Source organism: Phocoena sinus, chromosome 19, assembly GCF_008692025.1.
Source record: "Phocoena sinus isolate mPhoSin1 chromosome 19, mPhoSin1.pri, whole genome shotgun sequence".
In the NCBI taxonomy this organism is placed as follows: domain Eukaryota; kingdom Metazoa; phylum Chordata; class Mammalia; order Artiodactyla; family Phocoenidae; genus Phocoena; species Phocoena sinus.
The window spans coordinates 14195370-14205222 of record NC_045781.1 but is presented as its reverse complement, the minus strand read 5'-3'; the positions used below and the strand labels follow the sequence as shown (position 1 = coordinate 14205222).

General features: G+C 37.5%; 1 pseudogene; it reads left to right on the top strand.

The window, feature by feature from the left end:
* The first annotated feature begins 3185 nt into the window (after positions 1 to 3185).
* On the top strand, positions 3186 to 3466 carry LOC116744645 (annotated as a pseudogene).
* Positions 3467 to 9853: the final 6387 nt, after the last annotated feature.

Genomic DNA, 9853 nt, shown 5'->3' with positions numbered 1-9853 from the left:
GAGGAGCACCGTTGCGTGATCGGGTGTGGGAGCTTTCAGAGGTGGAATTTGTGGTAGGGAGTCTACGGGGTCGAGGGACTCTGAGGTCCAGTGACTTTAGGGTCGTTCTAGTTTGCGACCATTCGTGTGACCATGGTCTCGTCGTCTGTTCTAGTGACCTCTTGATTCTGACTCTGCAGTTTTTCAGAGACAATGTGCTCTGTCCGTTCTTTGTGTTTCTGCTTTTCTGACGGGCACCTGTTACAATATTGAAATTTACATGGTTAGGTCAATACATGAGTCACCAAAATATTAAATGGAAAAAAATTATAGAGATTCGTGATTGTGTATTACTGGAAACACCCACGCTTTTTTTTTTTTTTTTTTTTTACACTGTGTTACTCCATATTCCATGTGTGTTATATGGACAGAAGTGATACAGGTAATCTAGAAAGATGTTGTTGAAGAAGGCAAAGACACTGAGCCATCAAATGAAAGGTCATGTCAATAATTCAAAGTAGCCTCGCCATCAGGAGTGAAAAGTGTAAGTTGAAAAGTAGACAAGTAACCAGGTGCAAAATCCTAAGAATCCAGCAACCCGGACTATATGTCACTCTTGCCCTAAAGACCCGATTTCTTTTTTCAACATTTCATATGAGTTCCACTCTGATTTAAGAACTTAAAAACAATGGACAGGGCTTCCCTGGTGGTGCAGTGGTTGAGAGTCCGCCTGCCGATGCAGAGGACACGGGTTCGTGCCCCGGTCCGGGAAGATCCCACATGCCGTAGAGTGGCTGGGCCCGTGAGCCATGGCTGCTGAGCCTGCGCGTCCGGAGCCTGTGCTCCGCAACGGGAGAGGCCATAACAGTGAAAGGCCCGCATACCGCAAAAACAAGACTCACCGCAATAATTTTGCAGTAGAGACCAAAATGGAGAAAATATCCAAGAAAACACTATTGTATGCTTTTGTGCAATAGTATGTTGGCAAAGAGAACAGAATACAGTAGACTACAGCATGCTAAATATCAGGAACTTGTAGTCGTGAAGCTACACAAAGCCTAAGGAACTATGTTATCTCTAGGAAGCAGAATAAGATAGTCTTCCTTTCACAGCCTTCCTTTCACCAGATGATAATGGGCACTGTTTCCGCAAAGTGTGAATTTCTTTCTGGGAAGGGAAAAGAGGCTCCCAAACACTGCAGAGAGAGAACATGTCCTCTAAATAAGTTTTGCTTATTTGTCTCATGTGTCTTTACCAACAGTACATTTTTCTGTCAACTGTAAGAATTATTTTTTGCTAATTATTTTGTTAAAAGATGAGAACAGAGTTGGTTCTATGTCCATTCAGCTTCCTGATTTCATTTTTTATACTTGTAGATTTGTCTATTTCTCCTTTTATTTCTGTTAAGCTTTGCTTTATATATTTTAAAGCTCTCTTGTTGGATGATACATATTTAGAGTTGTAATAGCTTCCTGTTGGTTGATCCAATAGGAAATTATGGAATCTACCCTTTATAATATCACTTTTTGTCTTAGTTTTGATATTACTGTAGCTCAGCATCCTTCTTTTGGCTAGTGCATTATCTTTTTCTACCCTTTTGCTTTTAACCGTTCTGTTTTATTTTTAAAGTATGTCTCATTAAACAATATTATTTTAAAAATAATGACAATCTTACTCTGACATATTTAGTGAATTTACATTTAATGTATTTGGGTTTTGGTCTACTACCTTAGAATTTGTTTTCTTTTTGGCCTAGCTTTTTAAAAATTTTTAACTTTTTATTTTGAAGTAATTCTTGATTCTCATGCAGTTGTAAGAAATAATTCAGGGAAATCCCATATACCCAGTATCCAGTTTCCCCCAGTGGTAACATCTTGCAATATTACACACTGTATCACAACCTTCACATTGATACTTTCAAGTTATTTCCATCATCACAAGAATACTTCATGTTGTCCTTTTACAGCCATACCCACTTCCCTGCTTCTCTTAACCCCCTCCTTAAGACCTGGCAACCCTAATCTGTCCTCCATTTCTATAATTTTATCCCTTCAAGAATGTTATGTAAATGGAGTTATAAAGTATGTAATTGGACTATTGACTTTTTCACTCAGCATAATCCCCTGCAGATTCATAAGTGTTTTTACATGTGTAAGTAATTCATTCCTTTTTATTGCTGAGTAGAAGTCCATGTGGATATGCCACAGTTTGTTTAGCCATTCATTCATTGAAGGACATATGGGTTGTTTCCAACTTTTGGCTGTTATAACTAAAGCTGCTATATACATTCATGTACAATTTTTTCGTGTGTGTGAAAACAAATTTTCATTTCAAACACCAAGGAGAGTTTTAGAAGGAATTTGTCCATTTATTTATTTTTTTAATCTATCTGGAATTTTCACTGAGATTGTATTGAGTATATAGATCAATTGGGGAGAACTGACATCTTTAAAATGGTGACTCTCATAACCATAAGACACAATATGAGCACAATATATATCTTCTTTAATTCCTCTAAGCAATATTTTATATTTTTTAATGTACAGATAATGAAATATTTTGTCAGATTTACCCCTAGGTATTACAGAGTTTTTGATGCATTGTAAATGGTATTTTAGAAAATCCAATTTCCAACTGTTCATTGCTGGTATATAAGAAATATTGATTTCTGTATCTTGTAGCCTGATACCTTGCTTAAGTCACTTAGTATTTCTACAAGAGTTTGGAGGTTCCACTGGATTTTCTACATAGATGATCATGTCATCTGTGAGAAAAGACAGTGATATCTATTCCTATTGCAATCGGCAGATATAGTATGGACCCGCCCACCCACCCAAAATATGGTTGGGATGTTGAGACTGATGACGCCACACACACACCAAGAGGGTATGAAAAGTTTTATTACTCACACAATGAAGCTTTCTAGGAAAAGCAAGGCAGGTATCCCAAGAAAGTCTGCAAGTTGTTTGCAAAAGCAAGGAAAGGAAATTGGCGTGGAGCGTTTATGGCAGAGGCTTGTGTGGTTTAAATCTCCCGCTAGTGTCAAAAAAGAGAGGAGCTGAGCTTGCCCAGATTGGGGGCACAAGAGAAATAAGGAGTGAAGCTCAAAGCTGTTAGCAGCTTCTTCTGCTGTTCCTGGTGCTGCTTGTGTGCGTGTTTGGTGTGGATCTGGTGAAACAGCAGCTGAGGAGACTCCGGAGATCACCATGGCTGACAAAAAGACCAAGGAAGGACTGAGTACAATGATCATATTAATTTGAAGGTGGCAAGGCAGGATGGTTCTGTGGTGCACTTTAAGATTAAGAGGCATACACCACTTAGTAAACTAATGAAAGTCTATTGTGAATGACACGGTTTGTCAATGAGGCAGATGAGATTCCGATTTGACTGGCAGCCAATCAATGAAACAGACTCACCTACACAGCTGGAAATGGAAGATGAAGATACAAATGATGTGTTCCAGCAACAGACGGGAGGTGTCTACTAAAAAAGGAACCTGCTACTTTACTCCAGAACTCTTTTCTACAGACCAAATGGACATTCTCGATTAGAAAAATGCAATTTGGTTCCACTACATCCTAACTATTACAGTACGGTTTTCTCTAGTCTTTCATTTTCCTCTTCCCCATTCCTTTATTGTACGTAAAGTAACTGGTGTATGCAGAAGCATATTGCTTTCCTAAAAAATAAATTATGGCCAATGGTATGCTTTGATTGACATCAAATGAAAATGGGTTGGGGGAAAATACTAGTTCTGTGAAAATGTTGCCTTTCCATTAGTGGTATGCTTGGTCACCTCTTATCTTTATATGCCAGTAAGTTATTTTGCTCTCGCTATTTAACAAAAAAAAAGGAATATAAAAAATCCTTGCAGGGCTTCCCTGGTGGCGCAGTGGTTGAGAGTCCGCCTGCCGATGCAGGGGACACGGGTTCGTGCCCCGGTCCAGGAAGATCCCATATGCCGCGGAGCGGCTGGGCCCGTGAGCCATGGCCGCTGAGCCTGCGTGTCCGGAGCCTGTGCTCCGCAACGGGAGAGGCCACAACGGTGAGAGGCCCGCGTACCGCAAAAAAAAAAAAAAAAAAAAAATCCTTGCATACCTTGTTCAGCTGGAGAATTTTAATGTTTTTCATTTATCATTGTTAAACCAAGGACAATTTTATGACTTTTTTCTATGCAGATGTCACAAGTAAGGTAGTCTCGATAAATTACTCTAAAAGAACTAAATCCTGGGCTTCCCTGGTGGCGCAGTGGTTGAGAGTCCGCCTGCTGATGCAGGGGACACGGGTTTGTGCCCCAGTCCGGGAAGATCCCACATGCCGCCGAGCGGCTGGGCCACTGAGCCTGCGCGTCCGGAGCCTGTGCTCCACAACGGGAGAGGCCACAACAGTGAGAGGACCGCGTACCGCAAAAAAAAAAAAAAAAAAAAAAAAAAGAACTAAATCCTAAAATAGTATAAATACACTTATTTACAAAACAGAAATAGAGTCACAGATGTAGAAAACAAACTTATGACCACCAGGGGGAAGGGGGAGGTAGGATAAATTGGGAGATTGGGATTGGTATGAACACACTACTATATATAAAATAGATAACAAATGAGGAGCTACTGTATAGCACAAGGAACTCTACTCAATACTCTGTAATGACCTATATGGGGAAAGAGTCTAAAAAAGAGTGGATATACGTATAACTGATTCACTTTGCTGTACAGCAGAAACTAATACGACATCATAATTCAACTATACTCCAATTAAAAATTAATTTTTAAAAAATAAAGAAATCCTAGATAGTTGTCCCTTCAAGACAAGCACTTGTTGTTTAAATAAACTTCTTGGTTTGGTTTTCTTTTTTAAAGCTATAAGCAGGCAAACATCAAAAAATGAAATTAGGCTCTTCATCACACTATCAAATCTGTATGCTGTTTATTTCTTTTTCTTTCCTGGTTTCTCTGGCTAAAACCTTCTATAAAAGATTGAACAGAAGTGGAGACAGTGAATATCTTTGCCAAGATCTTACTTCGAAGGAAAGCATTCAGTTTTGTACTATTAAGTGAAATGGTAGCTGGAGAGTTTTCGTAGATGGCCTTCACTGAGTTGAAGCTTTTTTTCTTTTTCTGCTAAGTGTATTTATCAAAAATGGATGTTGAATTTTGTCAAATGCTCTTTCTGCATCTGAGATGGCAATACTGTATTTTCTTTCTCTTTTAGTTTGTTAATATGTTGAATTACACTGGACTTCAAATCTTAAACCAATCTTATATTCTGGGGATAAACACCACTTGGCCATTGTTGCATTATCATTTTTTTATATTGTTGGATTCAGTTTGCTAAAATTTTATTAAGAACTTTTTGCAAATAGGTTCATGAGGAATATTAATCTGTAGGTTTTGTGGGGGCAGGGGAGGTGGGGTAATTTTGTCTAGTTAACTCATAGAATGAATTGGGAAGAATTTCCTTCCTTTCAATATTCTGGAAGTGTTTGTATAAAATTGTTATTATTTATTCTTTAAATGCTTAAGAGAATTTTAAATGTTTAATAAAAATTAAAATTAAATAGAAATGTTTCATAGAATTTACCAGTGAAGCCATCTGGACTTGGCTTTTTTTGTAGGAAGGGTTTTTTTTTTAAGATTTATTATTTATTTGTTTATTTTATTTATTTATGGCTGGGCTGGGTCTCAGTTGCAGCATGCGGGCTCTTCGTTGTGGTGCACGGGCTTCTCTCTAGCTGTGGCATGGGGGTTTTCTCTTTAGTTGTGGCGTGCAGGTTCCAGGGTGCGTGGGCTCTGTAGTTTGCGGCCTGTGGGCTCCAGTTGAGGTGCGCGAGTTCGGTAGTTTTGGCACACGGGCTTAGTTGCCCTGCGGCATGTGGGATCTTAGTTCCCTGACCAGGGATCGAACCCGCATCCCCTGCATTGTAAGGCAGTTTCTTTACCACTGGACCACCAGGGAAGTCCCTGTAGGAAGGTTTTTAATTCCAAATTCAATTTATATTACAGATATAGGGCTATTCAGGTTAATTATTTATTCTTTAGTAAGGTTTGATAGTTTGTGTCTGTCAAGAAATCTTTCTATTTCACCTAAGTTGTTTAATATATTGGATTAAAGTTTCTATGCTGTACTTTGTCGTCCTTTTAACATTTGTAGAATCTGTAGTGATGTCACTTCTCTCATTCCTGATATATCTCCATTTATTTCCTGACCAGTCTTGCTACAGTTTTATCATTTTTATTAATCTCAAATAACTAACTTTTGGTTCCATTGATTTTTCTTTATTTTTCTGTTTTCTATTTCATTGATTTCTGCTCTGATGTTTATTATTTCCTTTGCTTTGCTTACATTGTGTTTAATTTGCTCTTCTTTTTCTGGTTTCTTAAAGTGGAAGATGAAGTCATTGATTTGAGACCTTTGTTTTTTGTTAATATAGACATCTAGTTTCTAGAAATTTCCCCTTGAACACAGTTTCAGTGGCATCTCATAATTGCTATGTAATATGTTTTCATTTTCTTTCAGTTCAACATACTTTCTAACTTCTTTTGATTTCTTTTTTAATCCATGTGTTATTTAGACATGTGTACATTTCCAAATACAATATTCAATAATTATCCAGATGTCTTTTAGTTACTGATTTCTAATTTAATTCCATTGTGGAAAAAGGCTTGTTTTGTGGCCCAGAATATGTTTTATTTTTGTAAATGTTCCATGTGCACTTGAAAAAAATTAGTATTTTTTGCTGTTGTTGGTTGTAGTGCTCTGCAAATATCAATTAGTTCAAATGATAGTGTTTTTCAAATCTTCTCTTTTAACTGATTTTCTAATTGTTCTAGCAATTACTGAGAGTATTACTGGACTCTGACTTGTAATAGTGGATTTATCTCTTTCTCCTTCCCGTTTTACCAGTTTTTTTTTCATGTTTTTTTTTTTTTTTTTTTTTTTTTTTTTTTTATGCGTTACGCGGGCCTCTCACTGCTGTGGCCTCTCCCGTTGCGGAGGACAGGCTCCGGACGCGCAGGCTCAGCGGCCACGGCTCACGGGCCCAGCCGCTCCGCGGCATGCGGGATCCTCCCAGACCGGGGCACGAACCCGCGTCCCCTGCATCGGCAGGCGGACTCTCAACCACTGCGCCACCAGGGAAGCCCTGTTTCATGTATTTTGATGCTATTATTAGGTGCATGAACATTTACAATTGTTATTCTCTATTGATGAACTGACCACTTTATTATTATGAAATGATCTTCTTTATCTCTGTAATATTTTTTGCTCTGAAACCTGCTTTGTAGATATTTATATCCACTCCAGCTTTCTTTTTTTGTTGTTGTTTTTTGCAGTACGCGGGCCTCTCACTGTTGTGGCCTCTCCCGTTGCGGAGCACAGGCTCCGGACACACAGGCTCAGCGGCCATGGCTCACGGGCCCAGCCGCTCCGCGGCATGGGGGATCTTCCCGGACCGGGGCACAAACCCGTGTCCCCTGCATCGGCAGGCGGACTCTCAACCACTGCGCCACCAGGGAAGCCCCATCCAGCTTTCTTTTTTTTAACAACTTTATTGAGATGTAATTTACATACCATATAATTCAGCCGTTTAAAGTGTATGTAATTCAATGATTTTTGGTATACTACATGATTACATTTTTATATTATTGTAAAATACATAACATAAAATTTGCCATTTTAACAATTTTTAAGTGTACAATTCAGTGGCATTAAGTAGATTCAAAATGTTGTGCAATCATCGCCACTATCTATTTCCAAAACTTTTCATCAACCCAAACAGAAACTTTGTAACCACTAAGCAATAATTCCTAATTCCTCCCTCCCTGCAGTAACCTTTAATCTATTTTCTTTCTCTATGGATTTGCCTAATCCAAATATTTCATATAAGCAGAATTATACAATATTTGTCCTTTTGCATATGAGTTATTTCACTTTGCATAAATTTTTCAAGCTTCATCCATGTTGTATGTGTCCGAACTTTATTCCTTTTTGTGGCTGAAAAATATTCCATTGTATGTGTATAGTACACTTTGTTTATCCATTCATGTTTTTTCCACCTTTTGTCTATTTTGAATAACGCTTCAATAAACATTGGAATACAAGTATCTGTTCAAGTCCCTGCTTTCAGTTCCTTTGGATATATACCTAGGAGCGTAATTGCTGGGTCACATGTTAATTCTATGCTAAACTTTTTGAGGAATTGCCAAACTATACCATCTTATATTTTCACCATTATTGTACAAGGGTTACAAGTTATGCACATCCTCACTAACGTGCTATTTTCAGTTATTTTGAAAATACCCATCCTAGTAGGTATAAAGTGGTATCTCATAGCTTTATTTGCATTTCCCTAATTACTAATGATGTTTAGTCTTTTTATGTGTTTATTGGCCATTTATATATCTTCTTTGCAGAAATATATATTCACGTCTTTGCTCACTTTTTGAATTGGGTTGTCCTTTTGTTGTTGAGCTTTAGGAGTTCTTTATATATTCTGGGTATTAAACCCTTATCAGATATATGATTTACAAGTATTTTCACCATTCTGTGGGATGTCTTTTCACCTTCTTGATGATGTCATTTGATGCACAAAAGTTTTTAATTTTGATGAAGTCCAATTTATCTATTTTTCCTTCAGCTTCTTGTGCTATAGGTGTCATATCTAAGAACCCACTGCCAAATCCAAGGTCATTCCAGCTTTCTTTACACAGCATTAGCATGGTATATCTTTTTCCATCCTTGTACTTTTAACCTATTGGTATATATTTAAAGTGAATTTCTCATAGGCAGCATATGGTTGAGTTGTGCTTTTTTTATCCGATCTGATACTTAGTCCCTCTTAATTGGGATGTTCAGATCATTTATATTTAATCTGATTATTGATATAAACCTTCTATCTTTCTATTTGTTTCCCACCTGTAATTTGTTCCCTTCTCTTTCTGACTTCTTTTGGATTAACTGAGTAATTTTTATGACTCCATTTTATATTCCTTGTTGGATAATTAGCAATAACTCTTTGTTTTGTTAGTTAAGTGGTTGCTTTAGGGCTTAGCATGTACAACTTTCACTTAACACAGTGTCCATTCAAGTGATATTATATTACTTCCCATAGAATACTGGAACATTTACATTAGTTTATTTCCATGCATTTCTCTTCTCCTGGCATTTGTGCTATTGTTGTCATACAATTTGCTTCTATATTGGTTAACATATATATTAATAATATAGATACCCTTAACTACATTGTTTTTATTCTTGCTTAAACAGTAATTTGTATTTTGTCAATAATTAAATAATAAGAAAATAGTATTATGTGTTAACCCTGTAGTTACCATCTCTGGTGCTCTTCACTCCTTTGTGTAGATCCAGATATCTGTTTGTTATCCAAATACACATATAATAGGTCTCTTGAATTTCCCCTTACACTCACTAATATTTTATTCATCATTTTTTAAAGCTTATTTTCTCTGTGTCTATCCCAGCACCTCACATAGCATCTGGCACACAGTAGGTGCTTTCTAATCGGATACCACAGGGCAGAATTCTTCACACAAACCTACATCCATTAGTATAATCCTCACGGTCTGCCGTACACACTATCATACCACAGTCCTACTCCATTCTCCACCAGTCAGTCACTTTCTATCATAGCACATTCTCACACTTAACATCACAAATGTCACACACAATCACACACATGGTCACAGAAATGCACCATGCTCACTCCAACACACAGAGTTTTGCATAGTTACTCTCACAGAAACACAAAATGACAGAATCACAGGGTGGTGCACTAACTCACAAAATCAGTCAGGTGACAGAAACTTAAATAAAAACTTAAAATATAATCACTGTTGTTCTAAGGGGGTATAGAGTCAGG